The following is a 23,255-nucleotide window of genomic DNA, read 5'->3' as shown; positions in this document are numbered from 1 at the left end:
AATATTACGCCACCCCCCCCTCCACCCACCCTCCCTGGATCATGAATTCATCACCCTTCCGTGTCAAATTATGCACACCCTAGCCCCCCACCCCAGCTCCCTGTATTCATCACCTTTTCATAATCCTATGTTCAACACCCTCTGGGTTTTTTCACATATCAACAGCCCTCCTCTGCATCTCGTGTTAACCAGCCTCTAGCATTCCAATATCACACACTCCCTTCATCTGCCTCAGCGTTCCCCATTTCAGTCTCTCAGTTTCCAGTGCTCCAGCCCGGCGCCCCATGCCGTCGCAGCGTGAGAGGCGTCGGTAGCCACTCTAATTCTGCAGCCAACATCTGAAGCTTCCTGTCGTTTTCTCCGACACCAAATGTGACGATGGCTTATCTTCATTTCAATTATGTAGAAAAAGGCAACATAGAAATGAAAATGGAAATGTTTAGTACTCCCATTTCAGTCGTTTGGGTTAAAAACAGAGATTGATAAATGATAGAATTCATGAAACAAACTCACGAAAGATCTTCAAAATGTTTCTTTATTTATTATTATTTTTTTTTAGATGAGGCAAAAAGATGCAAATGTTTCAGCATGTCGTCTTCCTTTAGTGAACTCCACAGGTGAAAAGCTCAGTAGAGAGGAACTGCCAATCTGATGCCAACGATTGTATTTCTTTGTTCAAAGCATCTCTGTTTTATACCAAAGGGCTAAAATAAGAGCGCAATCCATTTCTCGTTAAAATGCATATTATTTATCCATGACTATCCATAACTTTCCATGAGTTGAGTATTTCTTAATATTTTACCAAGAAATGGAGGGTCTGAGCCAATATGCCACAACCATTTAATATTTTAGGCTCATCTTCTCTAATGGTGTAGAGGCCCTTGTAGACTAATGGCCCAGTGTTCCTATAGAATAACAACAGAATTAGAATTCATTGTTTTTTTTGTTAAGACACAATCCAGGTGTAATCTGTGAATGAAATAAACACTTATTGCACCTAAGTGTTCCTACAAATTCAGAGGTGCTGTTTTTGTGAAAAACTGATACAAAAACCCAACTGTATTTTCAGAGGCAAAACACAAAATATATGCACACTTCTTAGTGCCATGCAAATGGAAAGGTACATAGATTTCTGTTATTATTTTATTTTATTTATTTATAATGTTTTATTTATTTTACCCTTTCAACCAAATTGCTTCTAGGATAAGCAGAGGTTTTTTTTGCGAGGTGCAGTTTTATGAGCTGGTCACTTCTACCTCTGACTCTTTCTACCCATCTCTATGTTTAGGCACCAATCTATAGTGTGAAAATACCCTGTGGATAAAAAAAAAAACCCTGCAATAACTCAATGAGAAAGAGTTTCTCTCCAAAAAAAAAAAAAAAAATCCTTTGCCACACAGAGTAGAAGTGTCTTGATTCATTCCCTGAACTGAAGAAAAAGGATGAAAAGCTTGGCGAGAGGTGGGTCGAGGTGTTTCCTTTGCAGATTGGAAAGGGTCCATGAAGCAGAGAGCTCAATGTGGTCATGCTGATTGGTATGGATCTGCTAACAGACCAGGCCACTGAATGTTGATTTGTTTTGTCTCTGTGCCATTTATCTCCTGCTGTGACCTGAACAAAAAAAAAAAACTGTATTTATTTCTCCTTGCGGCCTGGATTTCTTTTGCAACCGTGTCCATTCATGACCTGGGTAAATGGCATATGCATTCACAGCCCATGTACAGAGCAAACATACATCTGTATGGATTCAGTAATTGGATCCATTGGATGCGTGTGGATGAAGTGAGGGGGAAGGGCTAAAGATGGTTCAACCGACAGCTAATACATGCAATGTTAAACTATGCACTGTACATACTCACAGTGCTTATGAGGCTATCACCATGAGTGCAGGCTGGGCCCTATAGCTACAGATTCAAGGCTTGGATGTGTCATTAATACTATATGTACATAGAGTGGAATTAAATTTGCTGGGGTTCCCTGAACTGGCACTATTTGGTTACCACTGTATCCAACTCTGACTTCAGGCATCCGGAAGCTTCCGGTTGATGTCATTGACAGGTCTTTCCTCTGGTCAGTGGCAGCACTATGCTGTAGCAGTCTTTGACCTGTAGGGTGTAAAATAGTTAATGCCTCACGTATGAGCTTAAGAGCTGCTGCGCTCTGCGAATGTGAGTGGTGCAGAGCTGACTCGGGAGCTACAATTTCCATTTCCAAGTTAGAGAGAAAAACAAAAACCAATGGGTTAAAAAAAATTGCATTCACTGCAATTAAAATTTCACAAGCAACCGGTGCACCTAAGTATAGAACTCTGCGCCCCATATCATTGCACGTATTCCCCCAGTGTGATTAAGTGGTGAAGATGACATGAGTCACTGATCCACAGAGAGTTCCCGTGACGCGTGTGGGATGAAGCGGACGGCTGAGTGCCATTGTGGGGATCACCGGACAAGGCCATGCCCGGCATTACTCAGACCCTGATTAGGTTTTCAGGGGTGATTAATGAGCGCGTATGAAACGGCTACAGATTAGATGAAACGTTCACAGAGAATGAAGGACACAGCCTATGGGGAATGGCATATGTTATCGGCATATCTGGGAACCTCCTCTCAAATGAATTCATGCAATAAACTCGTTAACGAAGACAGCCAGCTACCAATATCATGTCGCATCATTGGTGATTATGTGCAGAAAAAAAATTAAATGGCAAACTGCAGTCAGGCTGTTAAGACTGGGAGGAAGCAATTTGGCTATTGACAGAGTGAGTTCTCAAATCTTCATTCCCACCCAGTCAAATAGCTACCCAATCCCAGCTACTCTATTACTTCAATCTTAAGATCCATTAGACTGGATTTACGGGGGCTTGGGGGTTAGACAATCAAAGACAAACATGCCAAACCTACTCTCCTCAAATTCAAAATATTCTAATAGAATTATTACTCATTTGTAATTACACTGACCCAATGAAATCTCCTTTCCATTTAAAATACTTTCTTGCTATGGTAATGCAAGAATATAGTGGTTACTGAATATTAAGCTGCATGAGAAATGCTAATAATTAGCAAGGATGTAAGGAAATGATGCCAGTGCAAGTGCAAATTTAGTTCTGGCACAGTGTTAGCAGTTAGGAGAGTGAAGAGCTCATCCACCACCAGCTGAGGGTTTTTAGCCTATAGAATATTCTGACACATACAGTTACAGTTCAGGATACAAAGGCATCACTGAGTGCTTAATAGGATCATAAAATGCCAGGACAAATTATAAATATGTGCGTGTGGGAGGTGGGGGGGGGGGGCATTATTTCAACAATTAATGCCAACTGTCGGTTGTTAAATTTAAAACGCCAAAGGATCTGATGTAATGATTTTCACTTTAGCACCTCTGGTCTTTAATGTGTCTCATTATTTGTGCAACATATGGCATGTTTATGAAACCTTCACTGCATAGCAGGTCCCCAGGTTTACAGGGCTGCCTTGTGTTCTGGTGCGGTACAGCACACCTTGAAATCCGGCAGAGTGATGACCGTTCTCAAATATGTACAATTAGTAAAATGTCGTGTCAGGCTCTCCCTCTCTCTCAGGAAGAACTTCATAATTAGGCACTGAATATCCACATTTATTCATGCTGCTTATAAAGAGGTAATTGGGGACAAAATATGAACCTACATAGAATAAATTAACATAGAATGTTAATTTATAGACATAAAATAAATTACTCCATTTGCACATCACAGTGTGAAGCATAGCTAAATCAGTGTGGGAACTTAAACATATCTACACACACTTACAAAATGGTAAGTAATTTGATTCATCCTAATAAAAATTCAAAATGAAGTGAAAGAGCTTTGAAAAGATTCTATTTTACCAAATGCATATTACAGTACTTGTAATAATCTGTCCAATTTAAAAAAAAAAAAAAAATAACTGGAGAGCTGGTTCTACTGCCAACAGTTAAACAGGCAAAATAAATAAATAAATAAATAAATGCTGCCTGGTGAAACCTGCCTGGATGTAAGCATATGTGGAGTATGTTGGCCAAAATGTAAGCTTAAGATGTGCTGTCAATCAACATTCTCCCTTGCTACAATACTGAACATAATGCCCTATAAAACAGTGTTTATGGGCCTATATTTCCTACAGTACATCTGTTATATGCATCCATGGTCTTATGTGGGTTTGTTTATTCATGCAACCCCCTAACATGCACTGTGCCATAAGGTTAAAAGTGTGTCGTCGTAAATCGCACAGCTATCTGAATGATGTCAGATGTTACCAGTGCAGATTTAACTCCTGCTGAAGCAAGCTACAGTGTCTCACTGCCAAGGTTATGAAACAAAGACAAACATAGGGTAAATGTACACAAGTGAAACATTGCATATTATGACTATCTTTACATTTTACTTTACTCCAGTTTGTACAGCACCATGCATCTTGTGAATTAAATAATATTTAATCTGCATCAACAAAAGAAGCCGTTTCTCTAATATCTCCAATATTATTTTCAATTGAAAACTGTCCCAAGGACAAATGTAATGTATTGAATGTTGTTTTAGTATATTGTCTGCAGTTGACCAGCAAAATAATTCAGTGGACCAGATCAGTGAAAATGATTTAGCTGTACTTTTATTAGGCACTCTGGCTATAAGCATCTGCTAAATGATTAAATTCAAATCGATGGTGTGGCTTGGTGTTTTATCACATAAAAAAATGGGATCTCAGAGAAACCAATAGCATAGATTTTCTCATGTTTGGCACTACACAGATGGTTATTATTTTTGTGCATAAATAATATGGACATTATAGACAGCAAAGCCAATGACAGCAATGGGCAGCAAAATAGCACTACCTGAAATGAGAAATAGCCAGCATCCTTCACAGTATTAGTAATAACGCTAAAAACTTCTTAATCGAGATGCACAACCATGTCACAGGGCAAGCAATAAATACAGAGAAATCCATTGATCATTACGTCCAGAAGACTCCCTGCTTTTTGGCCAATGGGAACAGTGCACTGTGAAGAATGTGAGAGAGCGATGGAGCATGCACAGCTGTAATTCTGAAAACTGTATCACAGCTGCTTCTGTTTTACATGATAAAACAAGTGAACCCGCCTCCTCCGATATTCACACACCGTTACCTGGCTGTGACTGAAACTGAATGCATTATTCAGCAAATACCACATCTCAAAGCCTCAGCCGTAGACATCCGAATCTATTCATTAATTTGGTCCTTTGTTCAGTCTTCTTGTGACTGGTGAATACAGACTGGAATCTATTCTCACATAATTACCAGTGATTCCCCTTGAGTCCAAGACACCATCAGACACTGTTTTTAGAGAGTAGGAAAAAATATCTTGGCAGCATTGAGGAATACATTTCTGCTTAATTAATCCCATTTCTTACTTTAGGTGTTAAAAGGTAATGGTCTGTTTAACAACCTTCTGAGACACTAAACGGGCAATTAGTCACAGCCTAACCATTTTTCATAAATTTTATGGATGTGTCCAGTGATGTGAGTACTTGAGAATGAGACTTCACTACTCAACTAGCTCTGTTCCTCGATCATGAGGGTTCAGCGTTAATTCAATTTAAAATGGCCTCCTTGTTCCCTCCTTAACATTGGGATGGTTCACAGTCCAACCTTCTTTCTGTGACATAAACTTCCCAAGCGCATTGGAATACCTTTAAAATGAGTTTTTCCTGATCCATATTATGCCTATAAACAGCCTTTGTCTTCAGAAAACACAGGAATGAATAAGGCTACCATTAAAATTGCTATACACTTAGCTTAGTGTTCACTCATAAATTACTGGACAATATAGAGCCTTAATTGAACAACCTAGAATCAAAATTCAGAAAGAATCTGAGCTTCCAGACTAATATGCAAAATATGAGACATTTTTAAATAGCATGATAAGCCCTTGGCAGTAAAAGTTTGTCAGTTTAGTCTGTCAGTATGGCACTAAGAGTACTTGATGATGGGTCCCTCACGCAGGGATGGATCTGCTATTTATTTGTGCCGGGGAAAAAAGAAAAGCACCCCTCCCCCCCACCCCCGTCCATGCTCGCTCACATACACATTCATACATACTCCACTTTCTGAGCACCACCAGGACCTGCTAGTGCTCAGGAAGGCTTTCCCTGCTATGCCTCCTTAGATGCATCACTGACTATGACATAAGGCTCCAACACAAAGGGTGACCACTTTTCCTTTTGACCAGCCACTCTGTCACCACACAAAAGGACAAATCAGGAGAAAATCCACCAATATTTTTTCAGGTTGGTTTTCCAGACACCATTGGCCTGCTTTTAACTTATCATCTAAGCAATGAAACAATAAACACGAGCCACGCACTGATTTGCCCACATTTTAAGACATTTTTCTCCATGAGTTCTTTTAGTGATCAAAGCCCAGACTGTTGCAGACTGTCTCCCAAGAGCCTACCTCAGTGCCGCTAATGGAAACATCGCAATTTAGATCATATGTCGGTGCCAGCCCTTAATTAACAGGGATGGGATTTTCATTTCCCCTGCTGTATTTTCAAATTGTTGGAAAATTAACACCATTTGAATAGAAAAGGCCACCCACTATCCAGGTGTAAATAGGATTTCAATAACCCTCACAGAGCGGTAAACAGCCATTGGTGGTTTATCAACACCACTCCAGAGTGCCAAAATGCCAGAGCCAAGCAGGTGGTCTCGGTTTTTAATAGACACAAGAACTGAAATCACGCAGAGAAAATAAAAACGGATTTCTCCATGTCTATAATGGAAGCCTTGTTTTAGACCAACAGAACGGAGGCTATTAATAAAAGCCATATCACACTTCTGTGTTGCCAATCCAAAAATCCATCTGTGAAATTAAAACCTATTAAGCATCCTGTATACTGAGCTATGGCTCAAAACAACATTAATAACAATATTATAATATGTGCCGTATGATATTTTTATTTCCTTTCTTATTGTTAATGTTTTATTGTTTTCTACATTAGTTTTGTCTTTTTTAAAGTTTTAATTGCTTTGGAGAGGTTTGTCTGACTCATCTGACAATAATTTCAACCGCTCATTAAAAATTATTTTGCATTGATGCTACTGATGAAGTTGACCAAATTGTTATTCCCCTCATTTCATCTGGCTTGAATATCTTGCATCCTATTTCATCAGCACTGCCCCCAATGCACCTCCCCCCCCAGACACACACACACACGCACACATGCACACATGCACACACACACACACGCATATGCGCACACACGTACACACACAGACACGTACACGCACGCACACACACACACACACACACACACCAATATTTACAGTCAGAATCAGGATTCTTTTCTTTTTTTTTCATCTCCAGGGTCAGCAGAGACTTTTATCCATAATGTCATGCAAGCCATGCCCCATCAATAACCAAACTGCCTGGGATCATCTTATCTGCCCCAGCTCATTATGCTAATCAAGGCAGAATCAATTTACAGTGTATCAATCACGGGCGAAAGCACTTTGTCAGTCCTGGCTGTGCCGGTCGCTGATAACCCCCGGAACGGCGGGGTCACCCTTGCGTGGATTACGCTGCATTATCCCGCTCCGTGTTGCTCCGCGCCGCGCCTCCCCGGCCGCCGTGACTGCGGGTCGTTTAATTTAAGTGCCGTACGAGCCGCGGCGGGCGCTAAGCCGTCTGCTCCGCGCAGCTCTGCGTCTCAGGCGCTCTCCGGCTCGGCTTCCGGCGACCGTTGGCTTTAATCTGGCGCTGAATATAACGGGCCCCGCGCAGGACAAGCGGCATGACTCAGCACGCAACGGTGAACGTGTCAGAAATAAAGGCTTTTCTTTTTTTTGGAACTGTAGGTATATGTGAAACTGCTCTTTGCTCTGTGAAACATTTTAACTTTCTTCTTAAGCCAAACTGTACCTCAGGTGCTCCATCATCTCTAGTCATGAAACGATGAAAAATTGAGCTGGACAGGTCTTCAGATGCCTCAATCGTAAATTAGAGCTAGCATTTCACAATTGCACCTTGGCTGCAAAACTGGGTCCCATTTTAAGGATAATGCTTTTTGATAGGATCATATGTATCAATGGTAAAGACCCATACAGAAATGTTTGCAATATAACACAGGAAATTATATTTTCATAAGGGCACACCATGAATGTTCTACCCCATTCTGCCATTTGTGAAGGAGTAACCCTGACAGCAAAGCCATCGTACCCACCTATAAGATTTAACATTGGGCCGCCCCATCCCTGAACAATAATAGCACAATTTCTTCAGGAGGGCTCTTGTCAGTCAGGGCCATTGGAATCATCCTATCTCACCCCCCACCCCCACCTACAGGATGTCACTGCCCCCCTGTACAAGAGCCATGATGATCTCTGCAAACAGTCAGGGACAAACAAAGCTTTAGCTCATAAACATGTTGACCTACAGGAGCAGTCATGTGGCACAGATAGATTGCTTTCTGGAATGATTCAGTCCAGTAAGCAGAAGCAACACTGGGATTCAGTATAAATCAAAAGAGAAAGAGAGAGGAAGGGGGAAAAAAATTGTATTATACTGTGTCACACAATTCATATCGACACCATGGCACAGTCCTGTCCTGTCATTGTGTGAAGCTGTGGGTGCTTCAGGGAGTTCCTCTTCTATTCCCTTTTTTTCCTCTTCTCAAGCAGTGAACTGATTCACATGTCCTAGGTAACCAATCTAAAAGGTAGTCTAGCCTAAGAAAAGACTGAATATGAACCATTTAATTCCCACTATTCATTGCCATTTGGACACAATAGCCTGTTCAGATGAGGGTCATTCTCCCAGCCAAATAATGTCTTCCCCCATCTCAACACGGTCAAACAATGGTGTAATACACTGCTCGCACATACTGAGCATCAAAAACTCAATTGATAATAAGAGACAGCTGAGACACTCAGCACAGGGCAACCAGTGCACACAGATTCTGGAGATTAGAAGAATGCATGATTGTTAATTGCAGGCAGTATGTATAGCCTTTGCTCCATCATGGATATAACACACTGCATGTACCCTCACTTGGAGTCATTACTGCTTGATGCTTAAGTATTCAGAACCCCACACATGTGGGATTAAAAGTCATGGAGAAAACAATAAATGCTGTGATTGCCATTCCTCTTCTGCTCAATTCTCTAATGCTAAGTCACTTTTATGCTGCTGCCAAACACTGCTTGCTTTTTTACAGCCCACTTCTGGGTCAATAGCCATACATGCGGCATAATGCAATCAGATAATACCATTTCATGATAAACTTGCATTCTAAAAGAGCAGTATAGAGTGAAATTGTGGTTGGGAAGCATAAAAAGAATCAGCATTTAATGTGCTAGAAAAATATAAATGACAGTGTGCACACGCATGCCTGGAATTTTGACTTGTTTATGCGTTTTTTTTTTTTGTTTGTTTTTTTTAAATTAAAAATCTTTTGTCCCTAGATGATCTGTTAGATTGCAGCACAAGCAATGTGAATAGTTATTAATGGCTTTGAGACATTATCTGTGGGGAGAACTGTTTATTGCTACTAGTTTTTCAGTTGTTAATCCTCTGGCCTTTAATTAACGTGACAAAATTTCTTAATTGGTCCCTCTTATCTTTGTTATCACGTCCTAAATATCTTTAGCAGTTGAGAAGCATGTATCATTTTTTTTTTTTTTTTTTTTTAAACGGTTTGGTATTCTGAATGACATTTTGGTTTTGTTTTCCCCAGCTATATCTAAATAACTGAATAAAGACACTGAAAAAAACATTTGTCGACTTTCTGCAGGAAGAAAATAAGAACAAAGATAATAAATAAATATACAGTGTGACCAAAGAGTACATCCTGTCCCTGCACCATGAGAAGTTGGAGAAAAAAATGAGGAGCATATTGTAGATTACCAAACGGAAAAATCAATGTCTTAACATTTTAACAAAATCAAGTTAATTTTATGTTTGAATACAGCATGTTTTGACTCATATTTACAAAATTGTAAACAGGGTGGTTTATTGATGAGCAGTTCCATGCTTGCCCTAAAAAAAAGCTATATTACTGTCTTTGAGTTGTAATAATCCAAAAGGATTAGATGTCAAAGTGTGGCAGATATTTACAAGCTGAGACATTTACTGTGGAAAAACCCTTTGAGGTAAGAAAAAAAAAAAAAAAACTTTGGCAAAACGTGTTTCACAATTGTAGTTAATGAGGAGGACTGCCAGAAACCAATGAATGACATGCAAATGAAAGTAATTGAAACAAGAAACTGTGAAAGCTGTGAAAGAAGAAGCACGATGGTGGACATGCCCATTAGCCGGAAGTGGGAGGTGAGGAGATGCTCGAGCAGTGCTCAGACTATCACTGTTTGTTTGGTCCGTCTGCAGAAAGCCGCCACCATACACAACATTATAAACACTGTAACAGCAGGTGATTTGATGTTCCAGAAAAATGCTCTGCACTTAAAAATGACAAGCTTGGCAGCAATCATAAGAGAGAGACAGAGAGAGTGTGAGAGAGAGAGAGAGAGAGAGAGAGAGAGAGAGAGAGAGAGAGAGAGATGGTTGTCTAAAACATTATTTTTGAAATCAAATTTTTTGTATGAAACAACAGTTTTGGGATGCTTAACAAAAACTGGCACTGCCCATATACATTCAGAAGACATAATAAAATATGCAGTAAATGCAGGCATGCATTGCTGTGGAATAACTGATCTACTGATAAACAGAAATGCTTACTTCTATCTATTTCTTTATTGTGCACATGCATGTTGTTCCCTTTCATTTCTCTGTTTATTTGAAAGTAAAAGAGAGAAAATCTCAGTACATATAGTTCAGTGTTTAGTTAGTTTTTTATATTGTTTTTATATTGTCTGTCTTGGCTTGTTTCAGTTTTAAAATGTTGAGCGGATGTTATTGTTTACTGGCTGTTTTATGGATATTCATTAAGATAAATAATACAATTGAATCATTATCTCTGTTTATTTGAAAATGAGACAGTACATCAAAAGTAGAGTTGTAGAGTGCTTTTATATCATATTTATTATATCTATCTCAGTTTGTGTCAGTTTCAACACTTTTCATCTTCTGTGTTGTAAAGCCCTGATGCAGCAGCGGAAGTGAAACATGTATTTACACGTGCACTGGTGTAAACATACACATGTGCACATGAACCACATCACTGCATCCCTTTGTAGTTACCAACTGAACCCATTCATCAGATCCTCTGATGTGTAATGCAGTGTTCAGCACCTGTACAGTGGGTACCGGGCAGTAAATCTGGTTTTCTCATGTGCAAGGCTTTCCCAAACACAGTCAGCTTGGAGCCTTGGCTGACGTTAAAGCAAAGGCACTGGAGCATTCATAATTGATTAAACGCTGCCTCGCTGTTTTCTTCTTTTAGCGCGTACCAATAGAATTCATTTACAAAGGAGGCACCGCACAATAGAGTCACAAGGTGCTAAATCTGTCCTTGAAACAAAGAAACCAATTACTGATGAGAATGGGGTGGCAGGGTGGCTAATTCACTGGATTCTCTCCAGCAGGACGCATAAAAGGCATCAACAGTTTTTGACAAACTTGTGGGGTCCTTTTGCTTATCCCTCCCTCCCCCTCTCCATTTCCTTAGTAAATATTAAACTCCCCACTTGTTCAAGGGTAACTTGTGGTGGAAATAATTACACATCTCAGAATATCCCTGCCCATAAATAAGAGCAAAAGACTATGTCAAGCAAGTCACAAGCTTCCTAACCCAGAATCCAGAATATTTCCATGGCAATAATCCATAGTTTGTTTCTCAGTAAATATAGCTGCTGTACAGTCTACATGTGTGGACACTCAGCATCTGGTCGATCTCAAAGTGAGGGCAGCAGTGTTTGTATTTCCTCGCAGTGCATTTCAAGCGCAGATGGTTGATGATTCTGCACTCCGCTCCCAGACTGTTTGAATGTTCATAAACATTTTGGCTATCAATGTACCGACTTCCGGCGCAACTGGTGATACCCTGCTTTAACCATACAAAGGGGGCAAGTATCTCATAATGGTTAAAACAAATAAGCAGTCTGTATATAGCTACTTGATTTGAAAAAAAAATTATTTGGTCTACTTTGGCACACTGATTCAACAATTTTGGTTTAGTCTTGCATGTGGTTTTATTATAGCTCTCTACCCATTTTGAAACATGAATCTCAGAGATTGCATTTCTCTTACTTTCTCTGTGTCCATCCATTTTTTTTGTTTTACTTTGATGAATCTAGTATAATGAAAAACCATCTCCTATGCAAAAGTCACTATAATGATATATTGGACTTTTTACGGTGTGTATATTGCCAAGAACCCATCTTATTAATAGCCTGTCCAGTTTTAAGGCTGTGCAGTCCAATGCACCATTTGGAGTGGTATACATTTATAAAGCAATAGACAAAACTATAAATGGACAAGAACAGGCATTAAAAATTTTGATTAAAAGAACGTAATCATTTTTTACTTATATGCTGTGGCATTGTTCCATTCTTCTTTACTGCATCTTATATTCTCAGCATGTCTGTAGGATCCATTTTCATTTCGTGTCATTCAATTCCAGTGGCATTTCAATGGAGACCCTGATACAGCTGGTGCTTAATTGATTCCTTAAATTGTTAATTGACCCTGCAGCCCCAGATCGGTAGCCAGTTGAGCACATCTCTTACTCTGTGGAAATGAAGTGTGAAAAAGTAGGTTTTATTAAAAGCTGAGATAGTAAATTATATAAGCAATGCCAAGTCAAACGTGCATTAGTCTCCTGCTGCACGATGCTAATTAGAACAAGTGCAAAGCACACGCTACATCTGGAAGTGCATTTTTTTCATTCAATATGTTCTCATAGACAGTGAAAAGGCATAATATTGTAACGAAACCGAACGCATACATTTAATTAATAAATGTGATGAATATTGAAATAAATAAAATGAAATGAATAAACATGCCGTGAAGCTGTAATGAAATTACCAGCAATGTGTCTATTTCTGGCACGGCTCCAATAACAGCAGAGAGAACTGAAAGCACTAGATCCAAGCTCTCACCACGAGAGGCTACCTATCATAGACTGGAGGAGAAATGCTGCTGCTGGCACTTCAGCTGGTTGGCAAGAATTAAATTTAGACTTTCTGACTTTCACATGAGATTCTTTCCCACCCACTGATTGTCTGGCAAACACACGCACGCACGCACACACGCGCGCACACACACACACACACACACACACATTTTATATATTTTCTGTATGTATTTATGGATTCATAAGTAGTGATTTTGTCATAAATAATCCTTGTGTGTGAAGCTTGTGTGGAACATGATGAATAATCATCCCTTATGCAACAAAAATATAAAACCATACATGGAAACAAACTGTTATATATATATACATATATATATATATAATTTACAATAGTCGGTAGTCAACTCAGCTAGCACCCTCCCATTCATCTTCTCCCTCCATGATCAATTTAACACTTTCTACAGGCTGCTGAAGTAACAAACTCTGGACCCTTCTGCTGCCCAAAATTATTTTACTGTCTCTTTCTGCTCCTCTTTTTCTCCAAGAACTCTAGAACGAGCTGTAACAAACCATTGCCCTCTCTGTGTCAGCTGGAGCATCTTCCCTCGCCTCAGTTCAAATCTTACTGCAGCTTTTGGCATGGCTACCCACACACCCTGACCACATATCAGGCACAGCCCTTAAATGGGATTAATCCTATATCTCTGGACACTACTTCAGGATTTCCAAGGATAGCACTTTATCTAGACTGCAAAGTCTTCCAGTGCGTTTTTCCCCAAGGCTCTGTACTTGACTTGTAGAGTCTGTTGTCATAACCTCCCATACTTTCTCATACCACTTATGTGCTAATGGTACTTTGGTTTTTCTTGGATTTCTTCAACCTAACACTGAAGTGTGACAACGCATTTCGGCTTGCCCATCCTCACCACCTCCTGTACAAAGGTTGGGGAGACTGCAGACAAGCACGCTCCCCCCCCCCCCCAACAGAATGAATAAATAAAAAATGTAATTAAATAACTAAAATAAAAGTTGTGTTACATCAGCCATTGCATCAGTGTATACCTCATTCAATTGCCAGACTACAGATACCCAACCAACCAGAGGAGTGTGCGCTGTATTAAGTCAGGAACAATTCAGCCAACCAACCACCCTCATCAACAGCACATGATTCCTATAATGTAGAGACACATCCCTGATGGATGCCCACATTTTAAAAGAGAAAGAATTTATTTTAATTGAATTAATCACAAAAGAATAATAATAATCTTTTTTTTTTTTGGTGATATTCAGTGACCTGGTGCTCCTATGCCCGACATTGCACTACATTGTAGCAACGCAATTTAAAAAGATGATTCCAGATGTGTTACAAAATGTATTACTGCAAATAGTGGAATTTTTCTTCATCTTTAACAAGTCAGTTTCATGCTTTCATATCTCCATCTATTCTCCTTGTTATTTCCCTTATACATTTCTAATGCCTGTAAACATGATTTCACTGCTGGAAGAGCAGAGATATTGAGCAGAATCTGCAGCCAGGCACTAAATGTAACAAGGATTAAATTTTCCAGTTCATTGAAGAAGCATGCATAAAAATGCCAAAGTTTTATTCTATTTTTGTTCTGTACTATGGTTTTACAACTATCATATATATATATATATATATATATATATATAGTACTGTATATATATATATATATATATATATATATACACACACAGAACACCACTTTATCATGCACACAATCTATAAAAGCATTGTACGCTTTTGCATTTATATTTAAATGCAATATAAAATTTGGGATACAAAATTTGGGATGTATATCCTTAATTTAGCTTTTAATTTTTTTACTAAGCACAGAAGCTTCTTGATGCCATCAGCATTTTGCTTGCCAATCACAAAAAGCGATTAACATTTTCTTGGTTGGCGACAAACTGAGTGAGCAAGAAAACAGCTGTAGAATTATTACCATGGTTTCAATCCATTTCAAACCGGATAGTTGTCTTGTTTAAATGGTGCATAAAATAGGTATAGCTCGTCCTTACCTCACTGAATATTTGCTGTGGTATATCCCCATCCTATAGAAACAAATACAGTAAGAATATTACTGTCATGGTAAGACATCTCTCTTGTTACCATCTCATGACCCTTCATGTACTCTCCATGGTCGACACAGAATATGCATACTGTAAAGCTGGGGTGGCCAATTTATTTCCTGTAAGGGCCGGGGTGTCTGCAGGTTTTCATTGACACTAATGACACCATAAACCATTACCAATTAGCTAATTAGCCAAATACACTTATGCTGGTTTAACTGCAGATTAGACAACGATAAGATGTTGTATGTTGCCACACGGGAACAGCTGGCATTTGTGAATGTAGGTAGAATATCATGTACTAAATAATTGGGCTAATTAAAAATAATTAAGGACAGCAGTTGGTTACTCTTTTTTGCAGGAGTTGAAGAAGCTGAGTATCTCAGTAGATTGAATTACTATTTGGCAAAATGCTTGTTCAACTTTTTTAAAAATAAATAAATTAATTAAACTAGTTTAAATTGGGACAACATTTTTATGCAAATACACTCAGAAGATTTCAGATTAAATTAGTTGTGGACCCTCTGTGCCAGGCCTATGCATTGGGTGTGATTGGTTCTTATGTACTCTGGGGATGTCAGACAATTACCTCATTTTGGTGTTGTGTGGGTGCCACAGTAGAATGTTTGCAGCAGATACCCCACTGTCTCCTGAGGTACTTCTTCAAGGGGATGACTCTGAACTGAGTTTGCCCTCAGAATTCTGGAAATTTTGCTAGAGGGATTAACTACTGCAAGGAAAACTATACTGAAGGACTGGATGGATTCCCTGAAGTTTTACAGTGCAGTACAGCAGGGCTTTTTCATTATTCTCAGCGAGAGAACCACAGCAGGGCTTCATCATTCTTCCTGTGACACGATCACAGCATGGAGGCAAATGATGGAGGTTATTTGCAAGCACAGGAATGTCAAATTGCATGTAATATCTCCTTTCTCCTCCTGGTTGAAGGAAGGAGTTTGATAACAGAAAAAGAAAATGTTCGCAAAAATGATATTACTGTCTCACAACTACTGGAGCAATAATATTACTGTCACATGGCAAGAGTATTTTGTTGAGGGAATCAAATATAATTAGAGTGTTCCTTAGGCATGTTTATTAGACAATACTTTAAATGCCTGTAGTACCACAGACAATGACAAGGCCACATTAGAGCATTAAAAATAAATTTTAAAAAAAAGATCTAAAAGACAAAAATGTATCTATTTTCCAGCCTTCAGCCTTTCAGACTTTTCCATCATTTAATTTAATAAATATTTGGATAGAGAGCTGACTCATTTGGTGTCTCTTTCAAATAAGCTGTTAATGTACAGATGACTAGAAAACCTTAAAGACTTCAGATAACCAGGGCTGAAGCCATATACCCTCGCTGTAACTTCTACTGGACAGAATAATGCACTGACTGAAATAATTAAGAAGTGGCAGCCTTTTGTCATTTGCAAAATTACCAGGATAGGGAATGAATTGAACTAATGCTAAGCAGCTATGGAACCAGCTCTCTTCTTCGATCTCTGAAACAAACCAGCACATTATCAGGGAGCATACAGTGGTTACTCCATAAACATATCCATGCATACTTTACCATTAACCCCAGTGTTCACTTAAGCAAGAGACATGTTATCTCCCGTACATTCACCGATTGCCCACTACCGGTGATTCACACAGAGGCTGATTTCATTAGAGCATGGATTATTAACGCCTCCCTCCAAAATGACCCTTCACTGAATATTGATAGCAATGGAGCTCATTAGATGAAATAAAAAAAAGGTTATTTTCAATCAATTTTAATTCTACTGGTTGAACTGTGTACCATTGATAAGTCACGGCACTATTAGGGTCAAATAAAACCGTATTGTAGCTTCGTTGCTCAATGATGACTTTAATGCCATACTCATTTTCTGAGGATTTGTTCAATGTCATGGGTGTCATTTAGATTTCATGACTGTGGTTTACATGAGCTGGTTAAGCCGGGTAGCACATTCCAATGTCTTTTCTTTGAGAAATATTGTGAAAAATGAACATATTTGCATTTCCAAGTTAGTTAACTCATATCCGACTGGTAGAGAGAAAAATAATCAAATGATTATTTTACCAGTTATAAAGCAATGCAGAGGGAAAGCAGGAAAAATTACACTGGTTGCACTGCTGAGCAGATAAGGTAATATTTAATGTTTATTAGCTCCCACTCTCTGCATATCTGCTCCATTCAGGGTGGCAATTATGAAAACTACGCGGGGCGCCTTGTGGGTAATCCTGAAATTTGTTGCTAAATGGGTGAAACAAATCATTCAACATCTTTGGTGGAGGCAGTTTTTTTCAGCAATTCCCTTGGTATCATTCATGTTTTTATGAATTCTACTATGTGCGGAATAGTTTTCTCTGAAGAGAAAAGACATTCCCACTACCTGTGCTAAAAAGAATGCTCCTGATTGCCTGTCTTCCATGTATGTGATTTCGAAGCATACATTCTGCGCATTCCTTCTCAGTACTTAGGGTACATAGGCACAGATTCTGATGACTATGACCTCTCTCTCTCTCTCTCTCTCTCTCTCTCTCGCCTGCTTCCTCTTGCAGAAACAGGGTCGAGATTTCAGAAATTTCTCCTGCTTTCTGAGTCAGAACCTTCAGCAGCCGTTGTCATGGAAATGCTTCTACCAAGCATGACCTATACTAAACGACTGTGTCCCACAGAATTGCCATAACAACCACTTCAAAGAAAGCGAGAAGGACAAAGAAAGCAAGAAAGATCGGTTATTCTGGAACACACATGGAAAACACTGAAATGAGCAACCTCCCACATGTGGGAAAAAGACAACTTCACCTGCAAGGGTCACACGGTATGGCCCAGTTATACAGCACTCTCCTCCATGATAGATTTATGGCACGTTTTCAGAAAAAGACAGGCAACACTAATGTCTAATGTTACACAATCAAAAGCAACTGCTCCAACTGCCTGAAGGGACCTTTATATTAGCAGCCCGAAAGATTTATAAGACACTTTACAATCCAGTTTTATTGCTTTCTTATTAGAAGAGAACAGGTGGAACCATTATGGTGGTGCAGTGTTTTATGTGAATGGTGGAAGGAGAGGTGAATAGAAGAATGAAGGCGAAGGTAGATATAAAAGAAGAAAGGAATTTGAATGAAGCTGAAGTGTGCTACTTTGCTGCAGTAATCAAAAGCCTTACAAAGACACTTATCGAAGCAATGAGAGCTTATGAGCTATGAGATATACACACGAAGATCAACAACAAAAAATAAAAAATATTATAATATTGATCAGCAGGTTTTATATTGGTTTTATAAGTTCAGACGATGCAAACCATTAGATTTCTTTCTTGGCCACATTCCTTCTTTATTCCTTCTGAACTATCATTCAAATTCATTAATGCTGTGACAAACAGTAGACAGAGCAGAATGTCTGCTGTGGATCTCTAAATAGTGAAGAAAATCAATATTGACATGATTCGTAAGAGCTGCAGTTAACCTCGTCTTTGCACTCCATTCTGGCTCAAGGAACTGGAACTTTATCTGTGTGAAAACTGGTCTGAAAGTGGTCCTACTTCACACATGGACAGTCCCTTAATATCCCATCAAATTCTGACATCAGCTTTTCACTAGACAGGAGGACACACTTGATTGGATAGGTTAATTACGTGACACAATTAAGCACAGATTTTCCAAACAGCAAAAAACTCAGAAATCCATGATGTCATTTCCAAATGCCACTGTAAAGCAAGCTACACTATGAAACAATTTAGTTTGTGTCTCTAGTTAGCAGATACAATACAAAACTGGTATTCAGCACTATATGGAATACATATCATCACAGAAAAACAATGTCCACTTTGCTGAAGGACAGGCTTGAGAATTCATCTCAGCAAGGACAGAAGAGACATAATGGGGGTATCAGGCATCTAAATCAATTCCACAATCCACACAGCCCTCCTCAGTTCCTAGCTCCTGTAATATTAGTCTTCAGTCACCTCTTAATCAGGAGATAATTAACACAAATGGGCTTGGAGACACACAGCTCAACTCTACTCCCTGTGCTCTGGAAAGCAGTAAGAAAAGTGTAAGCAATCCAGAGAACTGCTAATGACCCAATTTATTTAATACACATATTTAATATAAGTTTAAAATAAAACAAGACGCACAATTAGCCACAAACCTAATTTACACAATGTACACATTGGCCTTTTTTTATTATTCCTAACTCCAGAAACACACCACATAGGGTTAGGATACAAAAATGTATTAAAATAAATTTTAATAGAATGTATTGAAGTTAAATTCCAAAAAAGGGAACAAAAGAAATGTAAATTGGATAAAAATCTGTTAAGATAATGATTGGATTAAATGTACAGTTGAACCAATTCCAATAATATAGGCTGGTTCACCAAAAAAACTGACATAGCAAGTTCAAAACAGCACATTAGAAAAATAGTTATATCCTTCTGTAAAAGTAATAATATGTGTATTGAAAACAAGTCATTTTACTTTACATTCAATGACATAGCTTGTTTTGGAGAATTTTTGAATCCACTCACTAATTATACCAAGTGGTAATCACATTGTGCATGAAGTAAAGCCACATTTGGCGCATACCATTTTAAAAATACAATACGCATCAGAAGACACTGCTATGACACAGGTCATCTGCAGTAACAGAGGCCTAAGCACTATTGTTTAAATAGAAGAATTCACAGAATATTCTCAAGGTATCAACTCTTACAGTTACTTCTTACTTGTCATTTTAATACTGGCAACCAGCAGGAACAGAATGGAGAATTAGACCCTTAAATCCATTCTCCAAATCTAACCACAAGGAAAATGGTAGTGAATTGAATTCCCATTGGCTTGGAACAGGATCAATTTGAAGTATCTTTTTTTCTGAGTGGACTCAATGTGCCGTGGAAATATAAACATACAATTACTGTCAACCTATATGATTAGCAACAAGCCATGTCCTATTCCTAAGAATGATAACCGAGAATTTCATGAATAAATCTTGAAGTCAGATCGATTCTGGGTGCCATTGTTTTGAGGGTGTACTGTTGATATTGAGCTTTCCATATTCGGAAGCAACCATTTAAGCTGTCACACTGTGTCAACAAGTTTCTCTTATTCTCATTAAAATGGAATTGCCTGGTAGAAATGGCTACTTCTTTGCTGAAGTAAGATTGACATGAGTGTTTACACTCCAAAAAAAGTAAATTAATTTCACGGTGAAGTCCTTCAAGGCTCTAAGCAAACAAGCCAATACCACCGAGAAGGACTTTTTAGGCAGTATGCCATAGTTTTGTGTGTCCATTGCTCACTTTAAATATTATAGTCTTTAGGTATAAGTCCGGTCAAGGGGAAGGGTGAGGTATTGCCAAATAGCTTCTGAAAATGTGGATGTTAGCTGTCATCCTTCAGTGGGAGCACGATGTCTACACCTGGGAGCCATTGTATGGGCAAAGTTTAGATTGATGTCTGAGACTTTGGCATGAAGCTTTTGGCAAGAATTTCCTGAAGCTTTTGATTCAATCTGTCTGTCCTGACACCTGCGACACTGACCAGGAATAAGCGGGTTTGATAATGGATGGATGGATGGTTGTCTGCCTTGACAGTGGATATTTTTTATGTGAATATTTTTTTTATTTTATAAATATCTTAAACACTTAAGATACTTATACGCATCTTAAACAAGCATACATAGTTTCAATGTTTTAATATACTAGTTTCCTTTTCATATTTCAGGTGTGAAGCAATTCAGTGTCATACCAAGGACAATACCCTGTTTGCTGTAACAGCAGTAGTTGTTTTGTTCTCAGTTCTGTACATGGATGTGAATGCAACAAAAACAATACAGCACAGACAACACAGTAAATGCAAGTTGAGAAAAGTAAAGTAACAGAGTAATCTTCGTGAAAATCTTGGTGCTTTTGGTGCCGTTAGAAAATAATATTGGGAAGCTATACCTACTGATATTGATTGTTCAGCAAATTAATTTCTTGATTGATATTGATAATCAAGAAATGGAGGCAGGTTAAGCATTATAACTGGCATAAAGAATGGGTTCTTGCATCTTTTGTTTCAAGCAGGCAAACCACTGATGGAGATGCACAGTCCCACACACATACGCACACCCAGGCACACACATATACAGACATACGTCATACACATAGACACATACGCACACACACACACACACACACACAATGAACTATCCTCACTTGCTTACTTGTCAAGACCACTATTCATTTCATTGTCTTGTCTCACATCCCCTACTGATCTCCATCCCTTTTCTCCTCTTCATTTCCATCAAAACATCACACATGGGGTCCTGAGCTCAATTAATCACATTAAAAACCCATTGCACAGCCCATCCATTTATCATGTGGACCGCCATGCTCTACCAATCAAACGCCTTCTCTGCTGCACCACACTCCATCACATGTAACACATTACACTACCATAACACACTACAAAAACAGCAACCTGGCATACGCAACACTTAGCAAGCTTGCATGCTTCAAGTTGAGTTCATCTGTGTCTGTCACTTTTAGCACATGGAGGGAAAGTACATCAGGGGTGACTGACAACATTTTAACAGGATTCTCACTGTAAAGGTTTTAGAACAATCAGCGTGGATCAGAGGCAGAGCAAGATATGATCAAATGTATGCATAGTACAGCGTGACCTTATGGTTGAACTGCTGTGTCATTACTTGAAAAGAGATGTCAAATTCAAATATTATACCCTTTAGAAAATGTATACTGAATATTGCACTAAATGTCCAGCCAAATAAATTAATAATTATACTTATTATTTGCATTCATGCCCTTAAGGATTTAATTTCCTACAGCTAAAGTATCAGATATTAAGAACGAAATGAAATAAGTACTGTTTTAGTGATAAATTTACATTTCTGACAAAAAAAAAAAACATGTAATGACCTTAATCTGAGGATTATGATGTTAAAATGAGTCCCAGAATGCATTTGCTAGTAATTTGCTTGCTGCAATAGGGTGACATCAACATTCACAGGCAAGTAACACATGCACAATATGGTAGTATTACTTTGCATAATTAACTCATGTGCAGTTACATTATTTGACACTCTGGTACCATAATGGAGTCGGTAAACATAAAAATCATAAATGTTTAAAAAATTGAAAGGGTCTTGACAGGTCTGCTGTGAACCATCCGGAAAAGCTTTACTTTGCTAGAACAATCAAAGAAGAGAGTTCTCACATCTGGTGCTGTGAGTCTTGGTTAACAGTGAACAGAGGCACTGTTGGAAATGCATAGCAGCTGTCCATCACTCAGCCTCTCAGATCCAACTCAGCTGAAGGCAAAAAAGAGAAAAAAAAACCATCCCCACTTGCGCGCAGTGGTGATGACTGAGGCTTGTGTCTTACCCCAAAAGAGCAGAGGTTCAAAGACAGACCAGCCGGGGCATTTTGCTTGAACACTGCAAACAACTGAGAATTCATTTGTCTCACTTGTCCCCTCAAGACATTTTCTTGGTCAGATGGGACATGAGATCAGTCAGTTACAGTTGGAGACACGAGCTTTGGGTAAGAATGAAGCAGAGAGGCTCATGCTTTCTGTTCTATTTGTGTTTTTATTTAGATATTTGTTTTCATAGGTATAGATATAGATAAAAGGCTGTTCTTGTATATATAAACCTTTACAGTTTATTCATAATAAGTATACTATTGTATACTGTTTTAAATGGTATTTTTAAGCTTGAAAGCATCATTCATGCAAAACAAATAAAACATGAATCTGGGCGCATGCAACCTGTGAGGTAAAATCACAAAATGAGTGACTGGTAATGTAAGTGTTCTCTTACTCAAGGGTGACACTCTGGATCTAATCCCGTAAGATTTTTGTGACATGAAGCAGCCTGACCTATAAGAATGCCTCATGTAGAAGACTAACCTGATAGAGGATTCATTTTCAAAGAAAAATCAAAAGGGATTCAATTCAACGACAGATTTTTCTTATCATAAGTGTCCAAACCAACATTGATTCACTACCCTTGTTCAATGAAATCTCAACGCATTTTCACTTTAAAATGTACTTTTTTTCTTAGATGGCATGAGGACACACCAAATACTTTTACGAGTGGACTTTGTAACTCTCATATGAGTCTT

At 38.7% G+C, this 23,255-nt stretch overlaps 1 long non-coding RNA gene across 1 annotated transcript; it reads right to left on the bottom strand.

The window, feature by feature from the left end:
- Positions 1-12,235: 12,235 nt before the first annotated feature.
- LOC135241511 (uncharacterized) lies at positions 12,236-15,219 on the bottom strand. The gene is made up of 2 exons (XR_010326012.1): positions 15,058-15,219; positions 12,236-12,668 (listed from the first exon to the last, which is right to left on the bottom strand). It is a non-coding gene; the product is annotated as an uncharacterized LOC135241511 (long non-coding RNA).
- Positions 15,220-23,255: the final 8,036 nt, after the last annotated feature.

This window comes from Anguilla rostrata, chromosome 16 (assembly GCF_018555375.3).
Source record: "Anguilla rostrata isolate EN2019 chromosome 16, ASM1855537v3, whole genome shotgun sequence".
In the NCBI taxonomy this organism is placed as follows: Eukaryota; Metazoa; Chordata; class Actinopteri; order Anguilliformes; family Anguillidae; genus Anguilla; species Anguilla rostrata.
The sequence above is the reverse complement of the archived record's forward strand: the minus strand, read 5'-3'. Positions and strand labels throughout refer to the sequence as shown.